Source organism: Lynx rufus, unplaced genomic scaffold (genome assembly GCF_022079265.1).
Source record: "Lynx rufus isolate CCGP_SWC_20201006 ecotype Redwood Valley unplaced genomic scaffold, mLynRuf1.p SCAF_13, whole genome shotgun sequence".
Taxonomy (NCBI): domain Eukaryota; kingdom Metazoa; phylum Chordata; class Mammalia; order Carnivora; family Felidae; genus Lynx; species Lynx rufus.
Genome location: NW_025814827.1, coordinates 34,900,546 through 34,919,304, shown reverse-complemented (window position 1 = coordinate 34,919,304; position 18,759 = coordinate 34,900,546). Strand labels below are relative to the sequence as shown.

Genomic DNA, 18,759 nt, shown 5'->3' with positions numbered 1-18,759 from the left:
AATTGAATGCACCTGAATGAATAATTTGCAAATTATTGCATTGCACCTGAATGCATAATTTGAAGGTTTTAAGGAGTGAGATTTAAGACCGACACATCATCCCTAACCACTACTCCAAACTCCCATGAAGACAGCCTATTCTGAGGAAGGAGGAGACTCCATTCGTGCTCCAAGGAGAGAAGAGCCCTTTGTGCGTCTTCTTTGTGCCCTCCCTTTGGTGAGAAGCATCAGGCCCTGTTGCTGCCCTCCTTGTCCTTTCTAACCAAGGAGGTCCTGGCCTGGCCGTGGATGAGGGGTCCCTCAAAGCAAACGGAGCCCACGATTTGGTATTCTCAGTAAGTGGCCAAGGTCGTGCTGACAGTCTTTCCTTCCCTCTTCACCAGGTTGTTCTCTGTAGTGTGATTAAAAGGCAGGACTATGCCCAGGGGAACTGGTTAGAGAACTAAAAGGGATGAAGGGATCCGAAAGTAACTGCATGACGAAACAAGCAAACCAACTGAAAAATAAGGGTAGTACAGAGGACTTCATTCCTCTCTATTCATAGACCTGGGGAAATCTCTTTGCTGCAGGGCCATCAATTAAAGAAAATTCCACGTGGAACAGGAGCACCTATGTTTATTCAACACCTATTTCTAAAGCTCTCACTCTAGGTCAGGCACTCTGCTAGGTGCTAAGGATATGGAGACCCAGACTCTGCCCTCACGGAAACTATATTCTAGCAGCTCAGAGATTTGTTAGGAGATTGCCCTCCAAACCTGGCATACAGAACGCCACCGCCAGACACAGCAGTCCTGTGGGCTCATCCATCCCTTAGATGTTCCCAGGAATCCCAAGAAAGGGAAATACCAGCCAAAAACATCCTGAGAAAAAGGATCATCTGAAACAACTCAAGAGTATCTTCAGAGCTGCACCTGTTTCCCTCTCCTGCTCCACAAGCAGGGAGACAAGACGGAACTGGCGAGAGCAGATGTTCCAGGTGCCAAAGGAAAGCTGAAAACTCAGCTTGAGTGGCAGCCCTGGGCAAACCTGCACAAGAAGCAAAGTTGTAACCATCCCAGCTTAACCTCATTATCAATTCCCCCAGACGCTACATCCACCTTAAGCTGCCTCAAATATGCCCCAAAGCCTCCAATGAGCCCCGACGTGCCGTAAGACACGAGTGTCTGATTAAAAATACAGATGAGGTTTAACCTCACCGGGGATGCCTCAACAGCCCCCGGCCAATCCTCCACCCAGACAGGCACAAGTGGTAGAATGGAAAAAGGAGAGGTGTGGGGCCAGAGAGACCTGGTTCTCCACCCTCGTTCCACCACTCACTATCCTGTGACTGTAGGCAAGCTGCTTAACCTCTTTTAAACTCGATGTTCTTGGCCATAAACTGTGGATAATAATGCTTGTCCGTATGCATTGGGGAAAAATTAAAATACAAACCTGCTCTTCGTTCCTTATCATATCCCTCCTCCTCTTGTAAGGGAAATCTATAAATCTCAGCAAAAATAAAATAAAATAGGCATTGGCAGCAACCCCACCCCGATAGGGAGGCCCACCTGTGTTTGCTGTTGTTGGTCACCTTGGCCAAGAGGTGGGAGAGGGGACCTGGGGCAGAGGTCCAGGGCATCACCCTAGCAGGAGCCAGGCCTCTGGACAAAATGTGTGGAGGAAGCTGTCAGTATTATAGCCCCCCCCCACAAGAAATAGCATACAAAGCAAAATGCATTCTCAGTTGCTTCAAAAAGTCCTGTGTTCTAATAGACTGTCTTGGCCATCATGAAGAGAAGAAAATAGGACTCGGCTTTATGTACACAGGTGATGTCACTGGGATTCAATGCCTGTTGCCTGGCAACGCCTCAGGGCTGGCCTACCCCCACTGCTCCCTGGTACTCTCTACCAGGCAGCCTGTGCTCCGTCCCAAGTCAGCCGGCTCTTCCCCCACCACTGCCGAGCTTCTGTTTCCCTGTCTCTGTGCCCATCATGCTGCTCTTCTCTCCACCTGGACAGCCCTCCTTTCTCGTTTGCCCCTCACTTTCCCCACATATACATGTTCCAGCTCAGACCGACCCTCCTCCAGTCAGAGTAAGGTAATAGAAGCCAGGGCCCAGGGTGAGTGTCTGTGGCCCAGAGCCCAGGGTTTAGCTGGAGCCAGCCAGAGTGCCGCTGTGCACACCGCCGACCTGGGACTTACTCTGGTATGTGGCTCTACACCAGGGTGCCCTTAGAACCAACTCAGGAGCTTTAAAAAACATAAAGACAGACAAAGCCCACCCCAAACCTACTAAATCAGAATACCTTGGGGGGAGGGGATGCCTGGGCATCTGTATTTTTAAATGATTCCCCCTTGGATTCTAATGTGCAGCGCTAGCTAAAAATCACTGCTCTCAGATAAAGACTGTTCTACATAAAAGAAATTGGATGCCATGGTATGACTTCAAAGACTCTACAAACAGAGCTGATGGAAAATAACACAAAAAGCAGGTGTTGGACACCCTGAACATTTACAAATCGAAGGAGCCAGGTAACAAATAGTTTGGGATGTCCAAAGACCCGGGTAAGAAATCCATGAAAGGTTTCATTATTTCTCAGGGTTTATTGGCTAGCAGAGGGGTGGAAAGAAGTGGAAACTGAAAATGCCTGGACATTTGTCCTGAAATTAACCAGCACCTGTAGGTCTGTACTTAGCAACAGTCATAAGTAAAGATATAATTTGTAAATATATCTAGGACAGCAGAAATCTCAGGCAAGAAGCAAAAAGGCTTGCTTAAGGACAAAGCATACAAGGACGTGAGAGCTTATTTTTTGTTTTTAGGGAGGGTAAGTATGATAGGAGGAAAGAAACACAGCAGACACTGCATTTTTGGACTTGAGTTGCGGCATTTTGCACAGCAACTCACGAAACTTCAATTGCTAATGTGGTTCAAATGGCCAGAGAGAGCAAGTCACATGGGTTGAATATTAACCAAAGATTATGAAGGAAAGGTGAGACTCTGGCAAGCCTCCTGCTAGAAGAGGTGCTCAGCAGGGTGTCCTGGGGTCAGTGCTTGCTCACTTTAGATTTAATTTTACGTTCTAGCTAACAACATGGAAAAGAGAACAAAAGACCCCTGAAAGAAATCTGAAGAAGACTTGTAAATGAAGATGTTGGCAAACCCCAGGGAGAGGAACAAATTCAGATGGATGAGGCTACAAGGTTTAAGCTACGGACAAAACAGCATAAAGCTGAGATTATTTATAAAAAGGCAAACTAGCTTGTTGGAGGGACATTAATCAGAACCCCTTATCCTGCGGAAACAAAAGTACCCAAACCACAAAAGTCTCTAAACCGACAGAGGTAAGAGTGGCCAGCACCCTGGTGAGGGAGGGTCAGGCTGTGCAGGAGTCAGCAAGCTGACCCCACCCCACCCCTCTGACCCATCCTTCAGATCAGCATCAGCCACATTATGGACAAAGGGAAAGCATGCTGACTGTATTGATTACCAGCCATAGGTGGCTTCTTGCTAGAAAAATAAAATGTTACAAGATATGTCTAATGACCAAAAATAACCCACCCCAAGATCTTTTTCCCAACCATTGCCATACTTGGAACAGCATGTGCAAATAGCCAAACTCTAGAAAGTTTCCATCCTTCTACAGCAGCCTGATCTAAGAAGGAAAAAGGGAGGCTGAGTTGGCTGGTCAAGGGGAGAAAGGGCTCTCAAAAACTGCCATGGACTGACAGCCTGCTGTGGCCATAGCCCGTATTAGACATGTAATTCACATCGCTCCATTTAATACAACAGCAGAGCTGTGAGGCAGCTGTTTATACTGCTGAAGAGGTTAAGCGGCTTGCGTGCGAATACACATACACGCTGATCTTGGGGTCTGTGCTCTTTCCCTCTGCTGCCCAGTCACCCACTGTTCTCTTTAAAAGGGCTCCTCCCCCGTTTTAGTCCTGACCTCAATTCCACCTCTCTGCCTCTGTCTCTAGAGCCTTTGGATTGTTGTTGGACACTAGCACACCAACCCTTTCACTGATGCTCAGCCAATGAGTAAGCTTTTCCTTTATGTATATATTGATGGTTCCCACCAATCTCATGGCCCCTGTGGCTCACTACCATGCCAGGGAGGAGGACAAAGATCCCCTTCTTCTGGGGGTGCCTCTACTCCTTGGAAATATTTCATGGAGAATTCTAGTGAGTCACCTTCTGGCCCAGTGGGTCAAGAATCAGGCAGAAGGAGGGGCGCCTGGGTAGCTCAGTCAGTTAAGTGTTCGACTCTTGATTTGGCTCAGGTCATGATCTTACGGTTCATGAGATTAAGCATCATGTAGAGCTCTGCGCTGATAGTGCAGAGCCTGCTTGGGATTCTGTCTCAAAATAAATAAATACACATGCAACAAAAAAGAATCAGGCAGAAGGTATTAAAAAGGAGCTATATGGTAGTTAGGCATTTAAAAGGACATGAAGGGAAATGCAGAATCCCTTAAGAAGGGTAGCTAGAGCTGTTTAGAGGGTAGACACTGGAGCTAGAGTGTCTGGGTGTATTTCCTGGCTCCAACATTTTCTATATGAGTTTGAGCAATTCTCCCTGCCTCACTTTCTCATCAGTAAAATGGGTTGTAGGGAACATTCATAGTGAAGTACTCAGAAATGCTCCTAGATGCTAGGAAAACAAAAATGGAGCAGAGGCAAAGATTCCAGAAGTCTCAAAATACATTCTAAACATCCCTCAATGAAGAATTTTCACATACCTACTTGCCTTGTTTACTTCTCCAGGGACTATTCCATGTTTCTCCTGTTTTGTGTAGACCAATATACCTCTCAAGTTGTTCTTATAACTATTTATCCCAAGTGAAATGGGAAATAACCAGCAAACAAAGGGTGCACTGAAGCTGGGTGGCTGTCGGCATTGGGTCCTTTTGGGCAAAAAGAAGAAAGGAGAAATGATCAGGAAGCGGGATCCCCAAATGCCCAATCAACATCTCCAGCAATAACAGATGCTTCTTGCTGACTTTATATAAGGCTTTTATATTTGGGACCACCTGAACAAACTGAGAAGCTGCTGAGATATTTAAATTTTCAATCTGAACACAGGGTGCCTGAACCCAAGCAGAAAGAAAGAAAGAAAGAAAGAAAGAAAGAAAGAAAGAAAGAAAGAAAACGGATGAAGAAGTCCAAACAAGCCTGCTGGTGCCTCTTCTTACTACACCATTCAAAAACCATCTGCTGTGACAGCTGGTCCTGTTTCTGCCACCAAGGTGAGAAGACTGGACGAGGCCCCCTGCTTACTCAGGGGCGTGGGTCTCCCATGAAAGAGTTTCCTAGCACACAGCCTCCAACATGAGCAATAGAAAACACAGGGAACAAGAAAATGATATTGTACACGGTTTTACTTCAGCAACTGGCCCCAAAGGCAGCTTTGGATGCCATCTTTGGATTTCTTGAGATTTTCCAATGTCTAGAACATAGAAGGTTCTAAAAACATATCTGCAGCATGAAAAAACTCAAAGAACGCCTGCAAGGGTGGCCAGGTCACTGTAATCCACTCCCAGAAATAGGGAAAAAAGCATTTTGCTAAACAGAGCACGCAATGATTAAGAGGCATCCCAGCATGGGACAGAGAGAACCAGACTTGGCATCCAGCCTCAAGAGTAGTGTGTGAAAGGATTTCCCAAGGCTCTTGTTAAAAAGGCAAATCCCAGAGGCGCCTGATTGGCTCAGTCCATTAAGCATCAAACTTCAGTTCAGGTCATGATCTCACGGTTTGTGGGCTTGAGTCCTGCATCTGCCTCTGTGCTGACAGCTCAGAGCCTGGAACCTGCTTCGGATTCTGTGTCTCCCTCTCTCCCTGCCCCTCCCCCACTTATGATCTGTCTCTCTCTCTCTCTCTCCTCCTCTCTCTCTCTCTCAAAAATAAATATTTAAAAAAAAATTTTTTTTAAGACAAATCCTAGAGTTCCACTCCCCAGGAACAGAGATTCTGGGACGAGACTCAGGAATTTGCCTTTTTTTAAAACAAGTTCCACAGGTGATGTCAAACCAGGTGGTCTGTGATTCATACTCTAAGGAACAACTGCTCTAGGTCCCCCTTTACTGGTAGCCTTACCTTGAGCTTCAAAGATGATCTGAATGCTAGCCACCTTTTCCCCATAGGAACTCCTTAGCATCTCAACAATGTGTGGATATCACAGCCTCCAAAACCTAAATGCAGATAGAAATGTTCCCGAGGAGGGGCGCCTGGGTGGCGCAGTCGGTTAAGCGTCCGACTTCAGCCAGGTCACGATCTCGCGGTCCGTGAGTTCGAGCCCCACGTCAGGCTCTGGGCTGATGGCTCAGAGCCTGGAGCCTGTTTCCCATTCTGTGTCTCCCTCTCTCTCTGGCCCTCCCCCGTTCATGCTCTGTCTCTCTCTCTGTCCCAAAAATAAATAAACGTTGAAAAAAAAAAAATTTAAAAAAAAAGAAATGTTCCCGAGGAGATGGCATGGAAGTCCATTCATCAGCAAACAAGTCTCAGGTTAGCCAGATGAGGAGTTTCTGGTGGGGAAGAGCAGTAAGAAAAGGGGAGTAACATTGTCCAAACCACAGCCCCTGCCCCACTAACATTCCTGTCACGTGAAGTAAGAGCCTTCTGCATGAAAGCATGTGTCCCCAGGAAAGAAAATTCCTGGAAAACATAGAGGTTTTTATTGCTTAGTTTTAGAAAGGGGACAGGGTCAATCCCTCCATTATGATAAAATGTGGGTAAATTGAGAGCTCAGTATCCTGCAAAACATTATAAAAGTTTAATTTTATGTTATTACTGGCTTAATTCTTAATGGCAGATTTTTAAGAGGAACAAAGTAATAATGAGCATTCCCCTGAGACCTCCGACAGAGACAGAGTGGGACTTCAGGGCTGAGGGATGTTCCACGGGAAAGCCAACTGGTCTTGGAGGGTGTTTGCTTGCAGCCTTGGGTCTCAGACACACAAAATTCAAGAGTTGAGGAAACAGCCCCTCCCGGGACCAGGAGTTCAATGCCTCACCAGGTGTGTGTGAGGGAGAGAAACCAAACAGGACTGAGAAAGAACTAGCAAGCTAAACTCCTAACCTTAATCCACCGAAATGAAATGCAATCTGCCCACTGATCCAGGCGAAGGGACCAGAAAGACAATGCCAGGCCCTCACCTGGAAACTGCTGGAATGCAGTCTGTCAGCATAGGGCTCTCCTCTCTGCAGCAACCTGATGCCCTACGTTCTTCTAGACCAAGAATCTTTTCTATTCTGTTCAACTGGCATTTGTTGAGTGCCTAATGGATACTCTGGGAAGTGGAGGAAACCGATCCCTTCAGCCCAGTGCACGTGAGTATACCTGGGCAGTGGCCAGCATCCTACTCGAGATAAGAAGACACCCGTAAAGTCCCCTGTGGAATTTTAAAGAACAGTGTATGATCAGAAATTCAAATAACAAGATCTGAAAGCACTAGCTACTTAAAAGGAATTGTATACCAAAGTTTTTGTTGTTGTCATTTTTTGTTTTTTAATTCATCGCTTACAGGTCCAACACATTCGTCCAAAGGGACAGTGTTACCAATCCTCAGCAGGTGTATAGGGTCCAAACCTAATGAAGTCAGAGTGCAGGCAAAATTATACCTGTGCAGTGAAAACAAGGAAAACATTTCTGCTACATGATTATCATTAACTTTATAATTAAAAATTATACTATAACTTTATAAAATAATTTTTAAAAACATTTAAAAGTTATCTTTAATGATGACAGCCTCAGGAAATAACATTTCATCAGAATTTGCTGAAAAAGAGGAGATTTTTATAAAAAGGAAGAAGAAACCTGGACTCAGAAGGACTTTAGATTCTTATCTCACATGCTTTTAAAAAAAATGACACTTCCTCTTGATAAAAAATCATGCATGTTGTGGAAATGTTGAAAATTTTGAAAAACACATTAAAAATCAAAAGTAAAAAATATAGATTATACACGGCCAGCAGGATGCAACTGCTGTTAACATTCCATGGTATTTCTGTCGAAGTTTTTTATTCTAAAAATATATGCATGTGGTTTTTAATTGGAAGACATAAGCATTTTTATTATCCGCTTTTTCATTTTTTACTATAAAGTTGCCCATTTTATCACCATGTCATCAACACTGTTTATTAGCTTTCTTCTTAATCCTCGCCAAGTTGATAAGCCAAAAGTCGTCTCGTCTTAATTTTTATTTGTCTGATCACTAGTGAGGTTGGCCTTTGCTTTCCTTTGATTTAATGACCACTCGTATTTTTTTATATATATAAATTATGTTTTGTGTCTCCTGCCTACTTTTCTGCTGGAGTATTCGTAGTTTTCTTGGCATTGAAAAGATTAGGGATATATATGAATATCTCCTTGGCCATATATATGTTACAAATATCTTCACTGTCATTTGATTTTGACTTGGTTCATGGTGCCATCTAACTCTCAGAATCTTTAGTTTGTGTATAGTCAAATCTACCCATATTTTCCTTTTCAGTTTCTTCCTGTTTTTAAGTATAGAAACAACTTCCCCACATGATCCACCATCCAGGTTCATTTTCTTCAAGTTTTTATGATTCGATTTTTATATTTTTAAAAAAATAATGCATTTGGGGCGCCTGGGTGGCTCAGTCGGTTAAGTGTCTGACTTCGGCTCAGGTCATGATCTCACGGTCCGTCAGTTCGAGCCCCACGTCGGGCTCTGTGCTGACAGCTCAGAGCCTGGAGCCTGTTCCGGATTCTGTGTCTCCCTCTCTCTGACCCTCCCCCGTTCATGCTCTGTCTCTCTCTGTCTCAAAAATAAATAAACTTTAAAAAATTTTAAAAAAAATAATGCATTTACATGATTACAAGGCCAAATTTATAGCTTTATATATACACTCAGAGGTCTTGACTCTACCCTTGCCTCCCTCAGCCCCTCACTCCCATTCTCTGGAGGTTATCATTTTTATTATTGCCTTGTTTACCCTTCCAGTGCCCCCTTTTTGCAAACTTTAAAACAATTATCTATTTGATCCTCTGGAATTAATAGACAGCATTGCATATTGAAAAGGATTGTGTTTTTCCACTAAATTTTCTAATTGGTTATGATTAATATCAGAATGTTGATTTCTGAACATTTATTTTTAATACATTCATCTTGTTGAATTTTGAATAAATTGTCAGTTTGTTGTCTTAGGTTTTTAGATAGACGATCATATCACTTTTTAAATTTATATTGATAATGTCATCTACCTCCACATAGTATATTCTTACTCTAACTCTTATTTTGTTATATTGAAATAAACCACCATGTTTCTTTGTGTAAGTTTATAAATATAACTTATAATACTACTTATGATTTTTAATCGTAAGAATCTTTTACAGCTCTCAAAGATAATGGCCAATGCCATTGGAGGTGCTGTTATCATTTATATTGGTTAGGATGGGCTAAGTTATGTTGCTTTAGTAAACAACCATGAAATCTTAAAAGCTTAGAACAATGAAGGTTTTTCTCTCACTTAGAGAAATCATGACCATGCATTGTGGGAAGCTCAGTTCTGTGTGAGCCAGACTCCAGGCCCCATTCCATTTCCAATCACATTTTATTGGCCAAATCATGCCATATAACCATGGCTGCTTGAAAAGAACATAGAAATTCTATCCTACAATTTGCCTAAAGGAAAACAACTTGGAAATATGAGTGGACAGCACTAACAAACTACTATGTCAGTCTAAAGCACACACATCTATATACACACCCACAAATGTACGTGAATAGATTCTTCACTGTTGATGATAGTTTTTAACATGTCTTGGGGTTTGGGTGGTGACAGAAGTAATCCATGTTAATTGTACTAACTAGATGATTTTCATATAGACTCTCTAATCTAATGATGCTCGCCTTCCAATTCAAAGATTGAATTTTTTAAATTGATGAACTGTTTGTTGGGGCTTTTACTTATTTCTTCCCTTTTCCTTAGAGAGTCTAAATTAATTAAATTTTACTATAATTTACTGGTGGCTGATTTCCAAATTTAGGTTCATAATCATGTACAGCATAGCTAGTAATTTAATTATAAATGCAAGTAATCCCTAAGAGGCTATAGTTTGCTTCCAAATATTACTCATTTCAGAAAATTTGAGTAACCCATGCTCTAGAAAGTTCATTGCTTTACAACACTGATCAACAGATGATCACGTATTCATAAACGTCCAGTAATTACTAAATAATTCAGCCTGATAAATCATTTCTAATTGTGCCTAAGTCAAAGATATTATTTAATCTTTCTTCATTTGAGGTTAATTGCATTTATTATATCAAGCAACTCTTTGCCATGAAGAAAGTGGAATCATTCAATCCTCACCATCCCAAACAGAACAGGATCTTCCACTTCCATGGCCTCCATCATGCCCACGGGGTTGGCATACCTAAGACATGAAATCACATAGACATTCTCTTAGGAATCCCCCAAAACACGTCTGTGAATCAAGAGCTGGCAAATATACAATTATAGTTTCAAATCACTGGTTAGTAACACAGAAAACCTGCGTATTTTTATAGCATGCACTCCTTAAGAGATTTATCTATTGACGTTAAAATCCCCAGTAAAAGTTCTTGGTATGGAGGGTACCAGCTGTGGTAATAACATTTGGTAAGAACTTACCATAGCCCATACATCATGCTACATACTGGCCCCACCTTCTCATTAAAGCTCTCATCTACCCTAAGCAGTAGGAACTACTTACTACTTTTATTTTACCAGAAGTGCACTGAGTCTAGAGAGAGCAAGGGTTTTAACCAAAGTCAGACAGCAGGAAGACCAGTTAGGAGGAATTGCAATGTCGTAAACTGTCAGGAGCTTGCAGGAGGTCACCAGAGTAGAACTAGAGAGGAGGTAATTTGAGATACACTTTACAGCAACAGCGTTGCTGATAGACTGAGTGTAACGGATAAAGAAGCAGCAGCAAACAGGAATGACTACCAGGAGTCTGGCTTCGGTACTATGATGATGGCACTTGTTTATATGAGGAAGATTGGAAGAGAAATAAGTTGGTATGTGCTCCACCCAAAAAAAAAAAAAAACCCTTTATAATCGTAATACATGTAATGCATATAATACACACATATGCATATATACATTCTTTAAACATGATCCTGGAGGAGAATGTTCTTTCACTTGCTGTTTTTCATATTGTCCTAGTACAGGAGACCCTCAATCATGAGGATTTTGTTTGTTTGTGGTTTAGTTAACGATTTGGTCTGTTAAAGTAAGGCACACAATGCTGAGGAGAAATCTAGCACCAAACCACCCTTGAATGGACCCACCCCTCGTCTGGTTTCTATTAGCCTTAGCACTCAGCTAAGTTAGCATTGTTTTAAAAAGGCTATTCTTTGTCTGTTCTCCCTTGGAGTACATGTCTCACTTGTAACCCAACTATTTTTTGCCAGCCCAGAATTTTATTAATGCTGAGGCAAGTGCCCCGTTTTGGAGGACAATTCTGAATGCATGTTCCTAACTGTCATAGGGTGTCTTCTATTGTTTTTACCTTCACTGTTTTCCTTCACTGGTGTTTTTGACCTGTGTCTGGAAATGTCTGGTTTGTACCATTTTAATTTTATAACTTTTTGTGTCATTTTATTTAAATTTTAGGAAATAATGGATATTTCAAAGAATAAGCATTTGAACTCAAACAATTAAAGGGTAGAATTAAACAGAGCATGGGATGACCATTTGAGTCATGACCAAAAGGGCCCAGAAAAGCCTTTCCAGTATGCTCTGCAGGGATGTCTGTCCAGGCTCCAAAACATCAAACATTTTGATACTCCCAAACAAGTTCTCGGCCACTCAAAATAAACCACCAAATCTGAGGAGATGATATACAATTAATTCTCAGTTTTTTGGTTCACTGTAGATGTAAAACCATGTCCGGCCTTAATTTGCCTGCATATGTGAATAGCCAAAGAGCTCTCTCTGTCATGTGAAGAAAAAGGGAGCAAATCTAATCATAGGTATAAATATCCTTCTAGAACCGCACTTTAGATAGCATGGTCCATGGAACAACAGTTCCTTGGGATACTAACAAGCGTCCTGAAAGAGAAAAAAGATCTGTGGTCATGTAGCTATGCTAAGTTAAATAAGTTTAAACTATGTTCTTTATATAGACTTCACTATATCTTTAACATGATGTTAATATGCATTCTGAATCTCCAATGCAATATTAAATATGCACTTAGCTGTTTCCCAAATGTATGTAATCACAGAACCCTATTTTTTGAGAAATCTTTTGTGACACATATTTTGGGACTCTCTAAGGGAAAGAAAAACATAAATCAGTGTTTAGTTGAAAAGACAACCTCATTTAAAATGAGCAGATGAGGGGAAGGCCACCATTTGGATCACGGGAAACTAACTCCTCATACCTAATATGGAGCCCATTTCTCCATTTGGTCGCTAATATTAAGATTTGTCCTTGTAAGGGATTCTCAGCACCTGTGAGTAAACACCTGTAGTAAATTGACCCTTAAGCATTATCATACTACCAACTGTAATGAAACCAAGTCTTGGACCAAATTCTGTTTCATACGCAGGCATTTATTAGATAAAAATTTATTAACAGCTCTTACAGCATGTTAGGTAATGCCAGAGAAGTCCTAATTTTCTGTCTTTTTAGATGCTGTCACTAGCACCTTGAGTGAAGTATTTCTTCAAGGCGCACCTGACAACATTCCAGAGGAAGGATTCCAAAAACCTCAGAGTCCATATCAGACATCCTTCAACTAGAAATCCTTCAACTAAGTGGCTGGAGGGGCACCTGGGTGGCTCAGTGGGTTAAGCGTCTGACTTCAGCTCAGGTCATGATCTCACCCCTCGTGAGTTCGAGCGCCGCATCTGGCTCTGTGCTGACAGCTCACAGCCTGGAGCTTGCTTCGGATTCTGTGTCTCCCTCTCTCTCTGCCCCTCCCCAACTCGGGCTCTATCTCTCTCTCTCTCTCAAAAGTAAATAAACATAAAAAAAAATTTAAAACAAAGTGGCTGGATACAGGACAATTGAGGAGTCAAGTCTCAGGCACTGTCCCTAAGGGAAAGACTACAGGCTTTGCTGGATTCTTATGTTCTCTTTATTACAGCTCATAGAATGGCTCTAATATTTTAGTCAATCTATGCAACTATATTAATTTTCTAGGGCTTCCATAAGAAAAAGTACTACAAACTGGCAGACTTAAATAGGAGAAACTTCTTTTCTCACAGTTCTGGAGGCTAGGAGTCCAAAATCAAGATGTCAGCAGGTTTGGTTTCTCCTGAATCCTCAGAAGGCCACCCTGCTTGCTGCGTCCTCACACGTTCTATCCTCTGTTCATGCACATCCCTGGTGTCCCACCGTGTGTCCAAATTCCCTCTTCTTATAAGGACACCAGTCATATTGGATCGGAGCCCACTCTAAAGGGCCTCAGTTTAACTTACTCATTTCTTTTTTTTTTTTTAATTTTTTTTAACGTTTTATTTATTTTTGAGACAGAGAAAGACAGAGCATGAACAGGGGAGGGGCAGAGAGAGTGGGAGACACAGAATCGGAAGCAGGCTCCAGGCTCTGAGCCATCAGCCCAGAGCCCGACGTGGGGCTCCAACTCACGGACCACGAGATCGTGACCTGAGCTGAAGTCGGCCGCTTAACCGACCGAGCCACCCAGGCGCCCCTAACTTACTCATTTCTTTAAGGGCCCTGTGCCCAAAGACAGCCACATTCTGAGACACTAAAGGTTAGAGATTCAACCCATGAATTTTGGGGAAACATGATTCAGTCCATAATAACATCCTAATTGCTGATTGCATCAAAGTGGCATCTCTAACGTCCATCTTGTTAATTCGTAAGTCACTAATTTTCACAGGAAGGACCCATTACTGATTTTTACGATGCTAATCAGTAGTTTTGCCACTTCTTTACACCACTGGCTTTGCCATCAGTCAGGTACGAGGGCACCAACTGACAGAAGCTACTAGCAAGGGAGGCTGGTGAAATAAGTTTCTGGCTTTTCCACTGGGAGGTGGGGACTTATATAACTGGGCTCTTTCTTTGCAGTATCTGTATTGCTCCCCATATTTCAGCATACGCAGTACGATATCACGGGTGTGCCAGCTTCAACTCTAGGGGCAGCCAATTACATCGGTAGAGAAGCCACACTCAGGGCTGGTTCTACAGCAACGTTCAGGGTGCAACACCAAACAAATGCTCCAGCTATTCCTAAACTCAGCAGCGTTCCTAAACTCAGCAGGTTTGGCTGTATTTTATTATTTTATTTTTTAAATTTACTTAATGTGTATTTATTTTTGAGAGAGAGAGAGAGAGAGAGAGAGAGAGACAGAGCATGAGCGGGGGAGGGGCAGAGAGAGAGGGAGACACAGAACCCGAAGCAGGCTCCAGACTCTGAGCTGTCAGCACAGAGCCTGATGCAGGGCTCGAACCCACGAACCGTGAGATCATGACCTGAACCGAAGTCGGATGCTTAACCGACGGAGCCACCCATGAGCCCATATATTTTATTATTTTAGGTGGTCGTCTGCCTCCCAGAGATTTGGTGCATTACCTCACAGATAATTCTTGAAATAATTCCCGTCTATGCTTAAAGTGGTCAGAATTGGTTGCTTTACAGTCAAGTCATCTACCAATTCTCGGATGTCCAGAAAGCACATACAGCGGAGTCGTCTCCTTTCTTACATAATCAATCACAGGTTGACCAGCTGGCCAGCCTACATTTAGGCATCTTGGACCCAAAGCAAGGAAGAGAGGAATTTGAGATTTATATTATATCATAACTGGAATGTACTGTAGCAATCATCTAATACAGATGAAGAAACAGAGTTCTAGAGAAAAAAGATTTCTCAAGATCACACTCATGTTCATCCTCACCACCAAATGGATGTTGTAAAGTAACCCCTGGGGCGCCTGCGTGGCTCAGTTGCTTAAGCATCTGACTTCAGCTCAGGTCATGATCTCGCCATTCCCAGGTTTGAGCCCCACGTTGGGCTCTGTGCTGACAGCTCAGAGCCTAGAGCCTGTTTCAGATTCTGTGTGTGTGTGTGTGTGTGTGTGTGTGTGTGTGTGTGTGTGTGTCTCTCTGACCCTCCCCCACTCACACTCTGTCTCTTTCTTTCAAAAATAAACATTAAAAAAATTTTTAAGTAACTCCTATAATTCATTCCATAATTTTCAGCGTAAGAATTCTTTTTCTTTAGATTGAATCTCTAAACCTATTAATGTCACACTGGAAGATGAATACAATACGTATTCCTAGTTGTTGGGGCTTTAAGTTAGGAGACAACAATTTTCTGTTTCACTCTAGACTCATAATCCATGGTGGTGGAGAGAGGTATCAAGAAAAGAAAACACAGCTGGGCCTTTACTAGAGACATGCCTGGGCCAAGTTGTGCTACCTGTGCAACCTTTCACCTTGGCAGGGATCCCCCAGCCTTGGCAGTGATTCATCAGAGGGTCATCTGGGCATGTCTTGCTCTGTCCATCTCCGTTTCACACAACAACTCAGCTAGGCTATTAAGATCAGCATCCTAATACAAGGCAGTGGAAACTTCCCTGGTTGGGGGACCAAGAGGGGAACAAGACGCTTGTGCCTGAACCTGGCCCACATGTCCTCCCCAACCAGGCCCAGCTAGCCAGGAGAGGCACTGTTGTTTTTTTATGGATGTCATCCGGGGTAATTCATTCCTCTGTGTTTGCCATTTAGCCATAACTGTGGTCGGAGAGTTTTTTTTTTTTCTTTGAGTTTTGTGTGTGTGTGTGTTTTAAACCTAAACTGTTCAAAGAAAATATGTGTTGTTCTTGGGCCTCTGCAAAGCATGTTTTCTGAATTAGATGCATTTTCACAGAGAATTAGTCTTAAAACCCCTGTGAGCTTAAAAATAGACCAAGAACTAACTGAATCCTCTCTCTTTGGAATTTAAAGTGTTTTTGTGAGTGGGTATTGATTTTTCTTTTGGGGGTGGGTGCAGAGGGAGTAGCATAATGAAGCAGATCAAGAAAAGAACAAAAATTTAACTATTTCCATACCGCCCATACTTTGAGACTTACTTATGTTGATAATAAAGCTTATCCTGGATATTCATTCATTTCTTCATCCACACCTTCATTCACGAAAGTTGACTGTGTACCTATCAAGTTCAAGACACTGTGCTAAGAGAAATGGAGCATTTAAGAGCAGGATATTGATGTACAAACAAATTGAAGGTACCCTGATTTGAGCTTCTGCGATTTTTGACTAATTAAAGCTCAGGAAAAGTGGTATCTATGTTGCCAGCAAAACTGCCAACAAAGGAGTTATCAGACAGAACAATCCACAGTAAGTTTCAGCAGCCAAGAAAGCTCATTTCATTATACCCGTCCAAGGAGAAAGTTAATTACTGGCTTTGGTTAATTGCTCACCTGGCTCTGTGGTATTATCTTAACACAGAAGGCAAGAGAAGGCAAGAAAGAGTTGAAAGAACAATCCTTCCGAAACACACTGGGGAGAATCAAAACTACCGATGTTCCTCTCTGGGACCCTTATGACTGGTCAGATTCGCTTGCCCAGATCCTAAAAGGGCTTAGTGGAAGCAAAAAGGCTAGGTGTGAATGTTAATATATTAGTTAGTCTTTCTTCTGTATGGAAATGTCCAAGCCTTTCTGAACAGAGTCCTTCAAGACTCAGCTTATACATCTCTGTGACCTCCGCACCCCCAAGCCTCCCCACACAACCAAGCCAGCCCAGACCCCTACTCAGCACTCCCACATATTCATGCTTACCCTTGCAGTAAGCATTGGGTATTTGTGGGTCCCTCTCCTTCACAGGCCTGGTGGATACATGGTGGGTCTTTGGCACATAGCAGGCACTCAAAAAATGATACATACTACATAGGTAATGAAATACATTTTCAGAGCATGTATGTACAGGAAAACATAAACAAACACTCTCTGTGCACACTGAAATAATAAACACTACGTTAAATGTGGTTTACATCCATAAATAGAAAAGATTTGGCAAACGGCAACAACAACAACAACAACAATGTATCTCACAGGGTGCACGTAACCTGCCACATCTTCCAAATTACCGAAAGAGAGGTAATTAGCCTAAAGGTAACTCTCAACTCTGATCACTAAGAGTATAGAGCCCATTTGTTTTTAATAGCAGGGAGCATTTAAGAACAGGATGTTGAGACACGTACACACATGCACATTGGAGGCACCATGATTTGAGATACTGAAATCTTGGATCAGCTAAAGCTCGTGTTGATGGAGCTCACTCCTCAAACTTTGCAAGACTATCACATGTAGAAAACCTGTGACGTTATAATGAAAACTTAGACAAGTTCATCTGCAACATTAGTTGGGTTACGTAATTATTATTCTGCTCTACAGTAATGAGGTATCGGCAGTAAGCAATTCATGTAGATTATTAGAATAACTAGCAAAGCCAGGTCATACTTTCCTTTCCCCCTTCTGGCTTCATTTTTTTTCTCCAATGTCTGTAGAAGTGTCAGTGTCTATGGTATTCCTGACATCGTGCACTTAGCAATGCCTACCACACATACACATAAGCACAGGCACCAAAAGACGGAGATCCTATGCCCACTGTCCTGATGATCTTTCACATGATTGCCTCTGTTATCCTGGGGAATGCTCCCCACTCTCCCTCCCTCCTCATTCCCTCTCAGATGCATCTCCTCCAGGGGAAGAGTCAAGTTAGGTGGGCCTAAAACGTATATAGTTTGGGAATTCCTACGTAGGAAAAGTATTACAAACTTATGAGTTCAAAATCAGGGGAAAATGGATGTTTGTTTGCAATGAGAAAAGTCACAGCAAACTAAAAAATACTTCACAAATACCACAAACATCATGAAATCCGGGAAAAATAATAGAGTATTTGTATTATACACTTCCGTAGTGCTTTTCCACAGACTACCTTGTGGCTCCATACATTTAAACCTTTGTTTCTGCCCCATTACACACATGTATCCCACGTCAGACACTATAGGACACACGCCACGAGGTCGCCTCTAACCCTGAACCTTCATTCTAGGACACCAGGTAGGCAATAGCAACGTTCATGGAAGCTCCTTCAATGCAAGGAGGGCTAGCAATTACTTCACTACACAAATATATCTCTCTACCACATCCCTTTCACCAGATCCAAAACCTGCCTGTGGCCACTGTAACTCTCCAACATGAGAAGTATGACAGAGGCAAGTTACGGTGAAAACGTCGGCGGCGCTGTGGTTAAAATCTTACTTCTGTTTTTTTGTTTTTTCTCAAATGTTTATTTATTTATTTTGAGAGAGAGCGCGCAGGGGAGGTGCAGAGAGAGGGGGAGAGAGAGAGAAACCCAAGCAGGCTCTGCAGTGACAGATGAGGGACTTGATCCCACCAACTGTGAGATCATGGCCTGAGCTGAAACCAAGAGCCAGACGCTTAACCAACTGAGCCACTCAAGCACCCCTAAAATCTTACTTTTGTGCATGTTAGTGAACGTACAACCGTGAGTCATTGCTAGAGCCTCTCCAGGGCCTTGGAAGGAGCCCAGGCACAGGAGGAGCCCTGAAACTAAAGTTCCATCAGCTTGTTGATAAATCCACCACCATCCCCCACCCACACCTCCTACCATGAATCCAACCCTTACCTCCCAGGTTTGACAAGACCATGAGGCTCAAGGTGCCAAGCCCCATGCCTTAAGGAAGGACGGACAGACTGACAAGGGAAACAGGAAGGGGAAGCCAGAAGGTGCCCTCTGCCTTGGGACACCTTGGGACAAA

At 42.7% G+C, this 18,759-nt stretch overlaps 1 long non-coding RNA gene across 1 annotated transcript; it reads right to left on the bottom strand.

Moving 5' to 3' along the window:
* Positions 1 to 7,480: 7,480 nt before the first annotated feature.
* On the bottom strand, positions 7,481 to 16,066 carry LOC124508720 (uncharacterized). The gene is made up of 3 exons (XR_006961305.1): positions 16,043 to 16,066; positions 10,324 to 10,387; positions 7,481 to 7,602 (listed from the first exon to the last, which is right to left on the bottom strand). It is a non-coding gene; the product is annotated as an uncharacterized LOC124508720 (long non-coding RNA).
* Between the last annotated feature and the right edge of the window lie 2,693 nt (positions 16,067 to 18,759).